Source organism: Acartia tonsa, chromosome 8, assembly GCF_053477335.1.
Source record: "Acartia tonsa isolate MP-2025a chromosome 8, ASM5347733v1, whole genome shotgun sequence".
Taxonomy (NCBI): domain Eukaryota; kingdom Metazoa; phylum Arthropoda; class Copepoda; order Calanoida; family Acartiidae; genus Acartia; species Acartia tonsa.
This window is the reverse complement of record NC_137267.1, coordinates 18,058,814-18,073,115: the sequence shown is the minus strand read 5'-3', so window position 1 is coordinate 18,073,115 and position 14,302 is coordinate 18,058,814. Positions and strand designations below refer to the sequence as shown.

The 14,302-nt window shown below is 31.3% G+C and overlaps 1 protein-coding gene and 1 long non-coding RNA gene across 2 annotated transcripts in view; both read right to left on the bottom strand.

The window, feature by feature from the left end:
- The window catches only part of LOC145326154 (uncharacterized), a 190,465-nt gene that overhangs the window by 119,051 nt on the left and 57,112 nt on the right, over positions 1 to 14,302 (bottom strand). The window lies entirely within an intron of this gene.
- LOC145326153 (uncharacterized) lies at positions 90 to 1,442 on the bottom strand. Its single transcript, XR_013881780.1, has 5 exons — positions 1,333 to 1,442; positions 1,125 to 1,172; positions 733 to 874; positions 461 to 572; positions 90 to 260 (listed from the first exon to the last, which is right to left on the bottom strand). It is a non-coding gene; the product is annotated as an uncharacterized LOC145326153 (long non-coding RNA).

Genomic DNA, 14,302 nt, shown 5'->3' with positions numbered 1-14,302 from the left:
CATTGTTGGGTGATTTTATAGAACGTAAGACTACCCAATGTCTTATAAAGTATCTTGACCATTACATGCGGAAATACAAAAGCAAGGAATATAATTGGCTAAATTTATATAACAATAAAACACAAATATAACAATGATGGCAATTAAAAAAAGAAATGAAGAATATCTGTCTGTAGCAAGAAGATAAACAGGCTTCAATAAAACGAATTGTTGGTTGGAGAAGGCTGTGGGTCTCAACTGGACTTGATCCACTCGTTGAACTGAAATAATAGAGGTGTAAGAATTTAGAGGATCAATTAATTTTCAATACTGTCCTGAAATTTCATGGGCCAAGCTTTAATCTCTTATAATATAGTTACTCTCAAATAAAGCTTGAATCTGGTGCTATATTTTTAGCAGTCATTCAGTATTGTTAGTCTATTCCTCTAATCTCTATTATAAAAATACAGTAATATCTTACCGACTATTGCACAGCTTAGCAGTCCACACCAACAACAATGGGTCTAAGGTCCATCCAGGGATCAACGGGCACTGGAAGGAGCAGCAGTAGGTTGTGTATACATGGCTCTAGCCTGGATTTTGGGCGAAGTTAGGTGACCTCTTTCTCTTATTAGTAGTGTGACACCTTATTCTAATCTAATGACCTTCTATCCAGTACATAATATACATATCTTTAACTAATTTAGGGATCCCTAGATATAACCTATATGTCCTTATTATAAACTATTATGCCTGAATGTTATTGGCAGGTTAACATGGAACCAAGTAGCACACAAGGGGGGGGGGGGGGGGTGATGTCCATTAGCACAGGAATCTTCACACATCTAGGCCTCTTGTCTCGTACTTGGAATTTACTCTAATCCACACTGTTAACCTACAAAAAGAATATACATTTAGCTTCAAAGTACACTCTTAAAGTTAGGTTTATTGGTACTAGTAAAATCAATGTGCATTCAAAAGTTACACTAATGCACCTAATTTGCTCTTTTTAGCTTTTTGAATTCTCAACAATTAATTAATCAATACTAATGCATTTTAAAACATTTGGATTTACTGTTCTTTTTCTTTAGTGCTCTTGAATTAAATCGGCTATTAAGGCTTTTAAATAGTAAATAAAACCTTACCGTACATCCAAAAGCCCAAGCAGACAACATCAAAAGGACAATCTGGATCTAAATTAAATAAAGCACTTATTTCAAACTATTTTAGACCAATATGTTCCAATGAAATTGATAAAACATTAATGATCAATTACTATTTTCATACACATTGTTACAATATTTGATATTACAATGTAATAATTAAGATTTTATAGCAATTTTTATTTATTACCTTTTTATTTCCAGAACATTTTAACTAACAGAGTGCCCCTTTGAGAGGGAACACTTTCAACAGCACCAAATGCCAACAAGGCTAAACAATTACTGAACAAAATCACAGTACACTTTATCGAGATTTTGTATTTATATGCATATTATATGTTTATGATAAACGTATAATTACGTTAACATTCTTTTTGATGTCTTTTAGTAATTTATTGGATATTTCATTTCTATTCATTTATGTGTTATTTTAAACTGTCGACAACTCCCAGTTAAACTATGTATGTAAAATTATTACGAAGCTGGATTTATCAGTTTTTCCAACTTTCACAAAACATTCATAAATATACGTTCATACATTTGGGAGATTTTAATTAGATATAAATTAACAATATGTAATTGTATGTAAAGCTAGAGACGTCTAAAATTTTTCTTTTGAGGGAGGGGTGGGGGAGGGGGGTAAAATGATGGGTTTCAGAGACTTGAGAGTGGTAATCTAATAGGGTTTTTTTTCTTCAAATTTTGATGGTGGTAAAATGGGACTAAATGTATAATCCCATTCACCAATTCAATCCATATATAAAAGTATCATGTAATGTCTTTCAGCCAGATCTCGTTAACCGCTGAACCGATACTGCTCTTCTTTACAGTTAAGATACTTACATGTCTAGGAAAAGGTTATAAATATTTTAAAGCATACCTCTCCACCATCTATAATAATAAATCACCATGAATAAGACGTTAGAGTAAAGGGCAAATATAGCAAACCTAACATATATCAAAAAGATTAAAACTGCTTTTCATTAACATCGGTTTTGTTGTTGTTTAACAAGAACGCTCCTATGCTCATTAAGGAAATGATTTTAAACTATGAATTTATGATTATGAGGAGCGGATTATAGCCAGGAACAAGGTATAACCAACAACAATATTAAATTGAAAATAAAATATGAGGGATAGTTATAAAGATCTTCAAGACAAACCGCCTAAAATCATACATTTATAATAAAACAAAAACATTACTGGATAAAATTTTGTCTACCCAAGGTATTAAAAAAATTATATCACAATTTGTTCTTCTCGTCTTTCTTTTTTTTTATTAAATAGTCTTATTTACGGGGATAAATGTAATGTTGTAAGCCAAATTTTCAAAGGGCTTTGATCGCTGTTTGGTTAGATTTTTATATTTTGAAAATTGGTTAATACAATTGATATATTATTTCTTGGATGTTGCACCCATCCCCCGGCTCTTTATCCCATCCTCTCCTCTCCTAATGGATGAACGAACTGACCAATAAACGAGTTCCACGTTAGTAAGCTAAATTAACAACAATTTTACCCCTGTCATAGTATCCACGTAAATTCTACATCCATTGTTATTGTCAGTCAAATTTTTAAAGGGCTTTGATCATAATTGTTTAATTTCTACAATTTGAAATTTGCTTCGCACAGAGGGTCCTTTTACATGTATGTAAGTGACATTAACATTACTATCCGCAATGCACAACTTTTATAATCAACCAAAAGAATTCTTAATTAACCAGCTGACTCATAAAAACTGTAGAAAAAAATATAAATATTTTTGAATGTTCAAAAAAATACTAGAACAGTTGATAGATTCCTCTATAATAGCAAAATTCCTGTCTATATAATGTAGAATATGATACTAGCTGCTAGGCCCTTAGAGAGCACCCCCAAAATAGTTAAAAAACCTTCCCAAGAACTAAAAAGAAGATACACTATAAAGGTGAACCATAACGGTTCAGTGGTTACAGAGAACATTCGGTACAGACAGACAACCATACATAGACAGATACAGATCATCATGTTACTTTTATGTTAGGATTAATTAGCCCATGATATAAACACCTTCATCTTGTAATTGAATATATAACTGTCTTTACTTCACATCTAATGAGAGCAAATTTTATGCTTCCCTAAACAACCAATAGTAATGCCTTAATAAATATAATGGATCATGTCCCAAAAAAAAAAATTTTAAACAATAGTTATTTAGTTGTTTTAGATACTGTGAAAATTAGGCTATACATTCATCCGTTTGGCTAGAAGCTGTATTTAAAGGAAATTTCTTTTTTTCCTGACTCGATCCAATATAATTAGTATATGCCTTAAACAATTAACATGTATATTAATTACAGATATATTAGAAAAATCACTTCCAGTTGGGTATATCAATCTACTAATGTTTGTTAACCTATTAGGTTAATGGCAATTGGAGCTAGGTTTTGAATGTGATCGTAGAGTTTTTGATTAAATAATGGTACATCAGGTTTAAAATGGTAATTATGAACAATAGACCTATTTTAATAATCTAAGATTTACAATGAATTATACAGACGCAACGTATCCCAAAAGCAGAGAAAAAAATCCATCAATCACATACGATTAAGCTTATTAGGCCCAGTTGTGTAAGACCATGTACATTTTTGACCAATCAAAATTGACAATCCTCATTTGAAACATTTAGTCAGTGGTAATCATAAGTAAAACTTCCCTTTAATTTTAAGAGGGAAAGATTTCTTATTTTTGACATATAGAAACATGGATAGAAATTAAGGGTAAGATCATTTTATCTTTCATTTACATAGAACCGATGATACAAAAATGCTCTATGGATTTTAGTAATAACTTTTTTTTAATTAATGAAAACCTAAGTAAGAATAGGATTATATTAATTTTACTTCAAACCATGGATACATCAAAACAGGAGGTTAATACGTTAAAAATTAGCTATGTTTACTCTAATGTAAAAGGCCCATTTTAAAGTACCGTTTGAAATATACTTCCCTTTATTAAACACAGCACTTACATTACACCTGTTGCCACTTTGGGTGGGGGAACAGGGGATTTGACCCCCCCCCCCCTCCCCCAAACACACATAAAATCTTTAAAGTCCCTATTTTTTGTGTAAATTTGAACGCTGTATTTCATATCTTAGCAATATAAATTTTTAGCGTATCAACTCTATTAATAAGCCTATATGTACGTTCGTCCGACGGCCCGTCCTTCAAATAAAGATTAATTCTATAGGAAACACAAGCACATTCATAGCTAACTACTGTGTAACAATCTACTGTTCTTTTTGCATAAATTCATTCCCCCTCCTAAGATCACTACTAAATATGCCCGTACTAAACATCATCAATCAAATTTTTAATAATAAAATGAGCCCAAAAAGTTCACAATATGGTCACGTCAAATTATAACTATATACAAACTAACTTAAACACAAAAATGCACATTTTATATAAAAATTGTCACAAAAAATATCAACAAAAATGTCCACATGTCTTAATGACTGAAAATCGAGAGCTGAGTCTGCTAAACTAAAGACACATAATACAGAAATTTCTATAGAATAATGGATAGATAGATAGATAAATATTAATGGCAGATAGATAGATATTAGTAGCTCTGATTATGGTAAATAATTTTTTTACACAATAGTTCCTCCGTACATTAGATTTCATAAAATTAAAGCAACAACTAATTTTTAACTTCTTCAAAATTGTCGAACACAGAGTCCTAGCTATAGAGTAGTTGCTTTACTATAAATAAAGAGCAAAATTGTTTATCATTTATTTTGCTAAAAAAATTATTTTAGGTTCTGGGGCATTAGAGACAGGGGGGTAAAAATGGGCTAAAGAGTAGAAGCTCAATAGTTAGGAGAATCTTCACAAAAAAACAAGCCGTATTTCTATGATAGCATCCTAATAAATCAAGTTTTTGCTCACAAAAATAACACTAAATCAAAGAGTTCCCATGACTTCTATAATGAAAATTAAGTAAATTTAAAATAATTAGGGAATCTTCACACAAAAAAATTCAGCAGTCTATCTTGAATAGTTACCGAGAAAATCAAGTTTTCTCCTAGAAGTAGATGACCGAAGGACATTTTAAATTAAAGAACAGCTTTGCTACTAAAAAACGTAATTTTTTTAAAAAATAAACCTCTATATAACATGGACTCTATTATTAGATTCAAAGCATTGCTCAAAATCGCTTCGGGGGAAAAACGAAATTTCGACGATGGGAAAATTTGGACATCAGCTGTACGTCAGAGACCATTTTGTATAAGGTTAGAAAATTAGGGGCCAGGTAGATATTCTGCTCTAATTAGCCTTGGCAAATTATTACTATTCGTGTTTATATTCATATAGCTTGCAATAAAATTATTTAAGAACCCCTTTTTTAATTTCTTACTTTTTGAGGGTATTTTTACTTTTTATCTTAACATTTACATTGAACTTTCACGCATATATTATAAACATTAAAAAAAGTTATAATGTGCTTATAAGAATGGTATTTCCAGTATGGCTTCGAAACAGATAAATATCCGCTGGATAAAAACCAGTCTCAGCCATACCGAAAAAGAATGTATAGCAATGTATAGAAGACAATTTTCTACAAATATTGAAATAAAAATCATAAAATTAATACCAGCTTTATTACCCAGGCCCCTCGGGGATAACAAAATCTTAAATCTTTCATTTTGATATCCGCGGAAAGCTGTCTGTAATACGATGCGATATGTTTTGTCGACAATATCCATTGTTTTAATAAGTGGAAAAATACTATGGGATATCTAATTAAACCTACTAATTTTGTGTCTTTAAGTAATAACACATTGCGTATATGTGTATGTGTATTAAACCATGACTATACGAGGGAGTTAGAATACAATACAGAAAAAAAATACCTAGTGTTGTTATCTTATTGACACATGAAATTGTATTAAAATTGAAATAATAAATTTTATCATAAATAGTAAGCAAAAAAAAAGCCTAAATCATGCACAGCAATACAGATATAAAAACAAGGATTGTTTTACTGTTTTGTGATCTAACTGCCCTCCGGGAGAAGGGGGTATGAGAAAAAAGGAAACCATAAGACGTAGCGGGAGGATAGAGGGGAGGGGGAAATTCATGACATAAACCATTTACCCCCTTTGGATGGACTTCTACCCCTAATGTGTCCCTAATGATGTCACACTCACCCCTATCTTTCCCCTCTGTCCTTATATTGGTATCAAATTTTCTTTACATTAGTTTTTGTCCTTTATTCTGTGTGTTCGTTTTTTACTTGTGTGTGGGGGGGGGGTTGTGCGTATGTGTGTGTGTGTGCGTATATGTGGTACATTTTCTCAATGGTGGCACTAATAACTGACGCATTTTCCCTTCCCCACTTTCCCAATTGGCCCTCCCTGTACCCCAATTTTTTTCAATATTTAAATCACTTGTTTAACCCTCATATGAGGTAATAATGTTAATTAACTCATATGAGGTAAGTAAATGCATGAGTTTGTAAATATGTTCAGTAGAATTTCGTTAACGGCAGAAACGATTAGTACGAATAAATTATGCCTGCATTTGGAATCATTTCTCTGATTATTTAAGTAAATTATTTTTAAAATTTAAGCTTTGTTACTTATAGGATTTGTCATTATTGTTTTTTTTTAGTTTGTTTCGTGCTTTCCCTCAACGTGTGTTTTGAACACTGAACCCCCCACCTTATTTTTACTAAATCTACAATGAGGGGAGGGGGGTTTAATTTTTCATCTATGTCTAACCCCTTATATTAATGCTTAAGACAATTCTTCCTATCAGACTTTAGGGGGATAGATTTTTATCGTCCATTGTTCCATCTCTAAATTCCTGAGCTACACCTTGATCAAATCAGAAAGATAAATGTGTGTGTAAGATATATGAAAGGCCAGGGATAAAAGGGATATGGAAGATACATTGATATTCTTCTTAAATGTTTATCTATAATACAAAGTAGAACGATGTCTGTCTGTCTGTTAATCCGTCCGTCTGTCCCTTAAGATCTCGGTAACCACTGAACCGATCGGATTCTACTCTTCAGGGTATATACCTATTGGTCCTGTGGTGATTTTAAGCTATTTTCTTAAAAAATAATAATTCTGGTGCTGCCCATAAACTATGACCGTCCGATTCGCTATGGTAGATATATAAGTAGTTAATATGTTATGTTATATTATGTTATTTACTCATCTGCTATTATAGATAGATAACTTTAATTCTTTGAATAAAAATCTTAGGGTAAATGACCAATTGTCTGTTTGTTTTTTTTGGCTGTTTTTTTCTATTTATGAGCTTCACTATTTATGGATGTTGTCCTCCTTGTTTCAGATTATAACTAATTTATCTTCGTTTATCCTATCATTTTATCCCTGTTGAAAGATATATGGGTGTGGGGAAACTAATTTAACTTTTCAAGCGAAGATTTCCATGATAATATTCTTCATAGAAACAGCTGTTTCAAAATAAATTTAAATCCATAGGTTCACGGCTGAATTTCAGCCTAAAATTATCTGCAAATGTATTTTGACTTTAATGTAATTATTATCTTCAAAAATCTGCCAAGTCTGACAGTTTTACACCTATTCCATTCTTTTCGATAGATAACTTTCATTTCCGTACATCTAACACATCACAACCGCATATTATTACAGCAGCACAAACATGCACCTTCTCATATATACTCAGGGAGGAAGGGACATTAGTCTGTTAATTACACAAGTCCCCAAAGTTTTATAATTAATTTTCTTATTTGTTAGATTATCAACTTTATGAACTTTTATTGGATTTTGATTGGTTGGTTCATGAAGTTGTAATCTACAAAAGGGGTAATTTTGTGTGTCTTTAATTGATTTGCATTTGTCTTATCCCTTGTATTTACTATTGTAGATTTTATGCGATTATTAAACACCATCAATATGGTTATTATGCGGTAAGTAATTCACACCCTCTTCGAGTAAATATAGGTAAAGGTTTAGCTGTTTCAGCGATTTAAAAAACAAATTAACCATGAAATATCAAATTAAGCTTTAAAAATTATATTCTTAGGATTTAGGTTAAAAAACTATGTTCTCTCTTTCGATGGATTAATAATTTATGAGTTTGTAAAAATTTGTCCAAACTTTTAACCAATAAGTTTAATCTACAGAAGGTGTGATTGTGTACATCGTACAAAGATTTCTCAAAAATAACACAAATATATAAATTGATTATTTGATTAATCAATAACCCTTTCTTTTCAATAATTATTAATAGATATCAAAAAAAATCCATACACACTTTATTATTCAAGAAATAATTTGTCGTCTAATATTTCAATCGATTTTGTTTAACAGTTATATCCATATGAAGCTTACCTGAAAAAAATGATTAATTAGATATTTATGATATTTAAATAGTATGTATTTTAAATAATTTTACAAGCAAAAAAAATCCAGAGATCGAAAGGGATAAGATAATGGCCGATAAATTCATATACATCCCCAATGATTATAAACAAAATTACGCCTTCAGTAGACTACAATTTGTAATTGAAACGTTTGGACACTCAACTTTATGAACGAACCAATTAAAATTCAATAAAAGCCCCCAAAGTTTGAGATTGGGGACTCATGTATTAAAAATCCCAATTACCCGTATATCCCTAAAAAAAATCACATATAGATAATCTATTTTTGTTCAGGCAAAGGTTTCTAAAGAAACCAATTTTTTGTTTTAAATATCTATTTTACAATGAGCTTTGGATTTATGGATGTTGTTATCCTTATTATCTCAAATTTGTGACTGCAACATATTTATTTGTACAGACAGTGACATAAGCAGAGATCTAAAGAGATAAGAAAATAGCCGATAAATTAATGTACATTCCCAATTATGATACACAAGATTAACCCTTCTGTAGATTACAATTAGTGGTTGGAAAGTTTGGACACTCATCTCAATCAACCAACCAATCAAAATTCATTAAAAGTCCTCAAAGTTGTTAAGCCAACGAATAAGAAAATGTTATTCTAAAACTTTGGGGACTAATGTAATAAACAGCCCATTGTCCCCTCTCTCTATATCTGTTTATTTGTACAGACAGGGACATGAGACTAGTATATCGAAAATCTATTGCATGGTTTGTCTGTCATCCCGTTGTATTTGGCGATATATTAGCTCAATATATATACTACACCCCCCCCCCCAAAAAAAAACAAAAAAAACAGCCTAAAAAAAGAAAGTAAAGAGACGTATAACCCCCCTCCCCCCCCCCCTCTAACTCAAGGGCCTCTATAAACATTTAGGGGCGTATCCGCTGGTTAATAATATAAAATGAAAATTTTAAAAACAATATAAAAAATCTTTTGTCAATCCCAATTACATTTAAAAACCAGTACAATTCAATACAATACAATGCAAGATACAAATTCTAATGTAATTTTATAATATCATTAAATCTAGAACAGTCTTTTATTGATTTAGCCCTAAAGCAGAGAAATATTTTTATTGACATGGGTTAGAAAACAAAACAATAAAATTTAGTTAACTGTACATCACATACCTCCAACTACTTTAATACATACAAACAGCTACGCCCTTAAGGTTTATAGAGGGGGGGGATATAGAACGCATAGACGTCCAAGAGGGGGGGGGAGGGTAATGGGGCGATTACCCCCCCCCCCATTAAAAATTTTTTACCCCCCCCCCCAAAAAAAAAAAAGCTTGGACGTCTATGATAGAACGACACTCAACTTTAAAGTAAATTTTAGTTTTTAGGGGGAGGGAGTTTTCTTTGGAGTGTGGAGGCATCGCTAAACACACACACAAACAAGACAGATATCCTGTTACTTTTACATAAGGATATACTAATTACGGAGATGCACTTTTAGAAAGGTATTTGACCCTTGCTAGTTCACGAAAATTTTAATGATAACGTTACATGAAAAAGTAATTTAAATGAAATGAAAACAAGGATGACAACATCCATAAAAGCGAAGCACTGAAACGGTAGGACAAACGGACATTAACACTTGTATAGTTTCTGAACTGAATAATCAGAATATAAAATATAAGAGTTGAAGCAAAATTTTAAGTAAATTTGTTGAAAAACTGCTTGATACAGAATAATGTTTATGGACATACTTACATTTTTAGGACTTGATTATAGAGTTGCTTCGCTTATAATATTGTTCTTTGTTGTCCCAGGAATCAATATACCAAAAACCAGATCAAACGGATAATTAGATCACATAAAATCTTGTTGTTAAAAAAGTAGAAAAATCAACATGTTTAAAATGGACGTACGGACATTCTGGAAATGATTATAGAGTTGCTACGCTTTCTAAATCGTACCTAACTACTACATGAATCATGATGCAAAGTTTGAAATCGATAGGACAATTCTAACATGCCTAAATTAACGAATAAAAGCTATCTATCTCGGACGAAAAATCAACATGTTTAAAATGGACGTACGGACTTTCTGGTAATGATTATAGAGTTGCTACGCTTTCTAAATCATACCTAACTACTACAGAAATCATCCTGCAAAGTTTGAAATCGATAGGACAATTCTAACATGCCTAAATTAACGAATAAAAGCTATCTATCTCGGACGGACGGACGTACGGACGGACGGACGTACGGACCGACCCTAATTATAGAAAAGCTTCGCTTTTAATAATTATAGAAAAGCTTCGCTTTTAAAAATTTGAAGGTTCAGTGGTTTTAATCGAATAGAATCTTAAGATGTTTACATTAAGTAAAACCGTACATTATAGACTAGAATTACTCACAAAAGTTGCGTAAGCAGTTTAAAAATTAAAAAATTTACTTTTTCTTTTGAATTTTGATAAGATAATTTAATGAACTACAACAAGAACTAAAATCTTAAATAAAAATACAGTTAATTTTTAAAGATTTCATAAATATTATATTCTTATTTTATTTAGTTATTTTGTTTATATTTCTAAACCAATATTTTGGACGAAAAAATGGTACCTAATACTGATCATCACCAATTACTACTTTTACTTTCTTGCGTATATATGCGTTTTTAGCGCTAGATGACCATTTTTATACAAAAGGCAATTATGATTATCAAGTTAACTTTCATTATGCAAGAATTATGCATGATTTAAAAACAGCAATATGAACTTTATGTTAAATACTTTTTTTAAATAATATAATTGTTCTATTGATTCAAATCTTTATATAATAATATACTTAATCATTTGGTCAATTTAAAATCAACTCTTGTTATCCCTCCCCTGACCCCCTCACGCAATAAAAAAAATTAAGGAGACCAAGCAAAAGGGGCATTGAAGCCTAGTCGCGAAGCCACTTAGAATTGAAAATAAAAAGACACATTTAACCAAGAAAAGATAAACACAAAAAGCAAATTAATTAGTTATGTTATTTTGCTTGAATATAGGGAGACGTGCAGAAATGGGGTATAAAGTTAGACATTTGGAGAAATCTTTTTAATAGGGGGGGGGGGGATAAACATATGCCCCCATGCACACCCTGAACTAAGGAGATGTTATTTTTTGATTTATCCACAAAACCCCTCCCCCACCAAAAAAAATCCATTGCACGCACGCAGCTTGAATTGAATCAAAAGAAATTGTCATCATTAATTCTCATAATAAATACATTTTAGGTCGAGATAGTTTTCAGGAATCCAGTGATAAGTCAATGAAAGATTAATTTTAATTTTTAACAAGGATAACTGTGACAACAGATCTATAGTATAGATGTATATACAGACAACTACCTCCCTTCATTTTTCAAAGACCTATTTCGCCTGCTTCTAAATTATTTTTTGCAACTTGGCTGTGTAATAAAAGCGATACCATTGGTTGATTTTCAATGACCTAATAGAAAGGTTGCACAAGACGGTTGCGATGGGGAGATACAGTTTTTTAACCCTTTCTCCCTCTAGTGCTTTACTCTAATAATGTGACCATAAAAGCGCATAAATAAAAAAACAGTAAACATCAACAACAAAATAAAGATATGACGAAGACCAAACTGCATTACTTTTGTGTCACTTTTGATTCCTGTGACGTCATAAAACGAGGAAGATAAGAGGAGAAATGGGAAAAAAACTAAAAAAGATGAGAATATGGAGAATATGACGTCAAAAGTGGTGCAAAAGTAATGCAGTTTGGTCTTCGTCTAAAGATATTTTTAAGAAAAAAAATTTTGATTATAAATATTTTGTATGAATTGTAAATAAACCACATAATAAACAAACGAACAAAGCTATAAAGTAGATACTATATAAACAATTTGCTTATGGTATGGAATTAACCCAAATAAAGGGGATCTAATTAACTTTCATTAACCTATCCTGAAATGCCGGACTGTAGGTAGATACAATTTTTACAAATAGGGGATGAAAGCTGAAATTAATGGGATAAAATGGCGTACATAGTAATAATAATAAAGTCAAAGAAAAAACACAAATTTTTAAGGTCAAATTATCTTTTTAGCCATTATATTTTTCTTTTTTAGGGGGGGGGGTTGAGACAATACCTGTTTTACAAATCAATTAAAACCAAAGGATAAATTATAGGTGTCAATACCCACTACCTCCATTAAAAATGTACACTTTTTAGCCCAAATGTTTTATAGTTTTTAGGTAGCAGTTGGTCTTATATTGTAAACCCTCCTGGCTACGTAACTGAAAAAAATGCTTTTAAGGTAAATATCATTAGTCAGAGCTACTAGATATTCAGGGAGAGGGGATATTATTCATAAAAACAAACATACAGTAAAATAAGCTTGAGAAAGTTCTACCCAAAAAATGACGTCATATATAATAAAATTGACCAATGAGAGGCCAGTATACGCTGTAATTGCCAAATAGTAAAATTTATACTGGCCTCTCACTTTTATCGTTTGACGTCATTTTTGGAGGCACTTCACGCTGTCTTAAGTAGCTTGTCTGGGATCAACCAAAACAAAATCACCTTAGAAATGACAATAGAACTATTACTTTTAGATAAAGTATTATAATGATTACGTCATTAAAGGAATTAATATAATTATGAGCTTTGCCACTTATAGGTTTCCTCAGCCTTGTTTTAAAGGGTCAATAAATTAAAGTATACTAACATAGGTCGACCTAGGTGGCATATATAAATATTTAATTTCGCGAAGGATCGTTATAAAAAAGATTTTAAAAAAAAAAATTTAAGTATAATTTTATTATTTATCTCTATTAAAATGAAAAAAATAAAAGGAAGAAAAGACAAGAATTTACAGGAATATAGAGATAGTTAACTAACAATCAAACCATTCTTATTTTTAAGAAATAAAATAATCAAAATATTTAAATTTGCAATGATCTACAAATGGCACAATAGCGAACCCAGAAGGCTGCAATTAAATGTTAATGACACATTGATATCAACAAAGCGTTTAATTATTTTAAAACATGTTTTGTTTTTGTATCTGTCTGTCTGTTCATCTGTCTTTCTGTCTTTAGATATTTATAAACAGAAATGCAGATAATTCTTTCCTTCACTTAATCTCCCTTTTCCTTCTCCCTTCCCTTTCCCTTTGCTAACCCTTCACTGCAACATACTATCCATAAACCTATACGTACATTCCTGATGAAAATCTCAAAACCTTTTTGTTGATTTGGTCAGCCTTTCACATTTCTTCTTAGTCTGTAAATACATTTAAGTCATAACACAAATGATATTTCATATATTTTATTATTAAAAGCGAAGCTTCCCAGTAATACATATGTACTATACATTCCCATTTTGTACATTTGGGGCATTCTCAACTCAATGAACCAACCAATCAAAATTCTATAAAAAGTTGTTAAGACTTTATAAACCAGCCAATAAAAATTTTATAAAAAGTTGTTAAGCCTACGAATAAGAAAACGTTATATAAAAACTTTTGGGACCTTTGAAAAAAAAGACCAATGTCCCCTCCCCCCTAAAAAAGTTATTCTATAAATCTGACCAGAAATTTCTTAAAACTTTCTTGATTATATATGTAAACAAAGCTATTATATCATCAAAGACAAAAAGTTAGAACAGGGGCGTCCAAGCTTTTTTTTGGGGGGGGGTAAAAAATTTTAGGGGGGGGGGTAATTCGTGTTTGGGGGGGGTAAAATGGCGCGCGAAGCGCGCC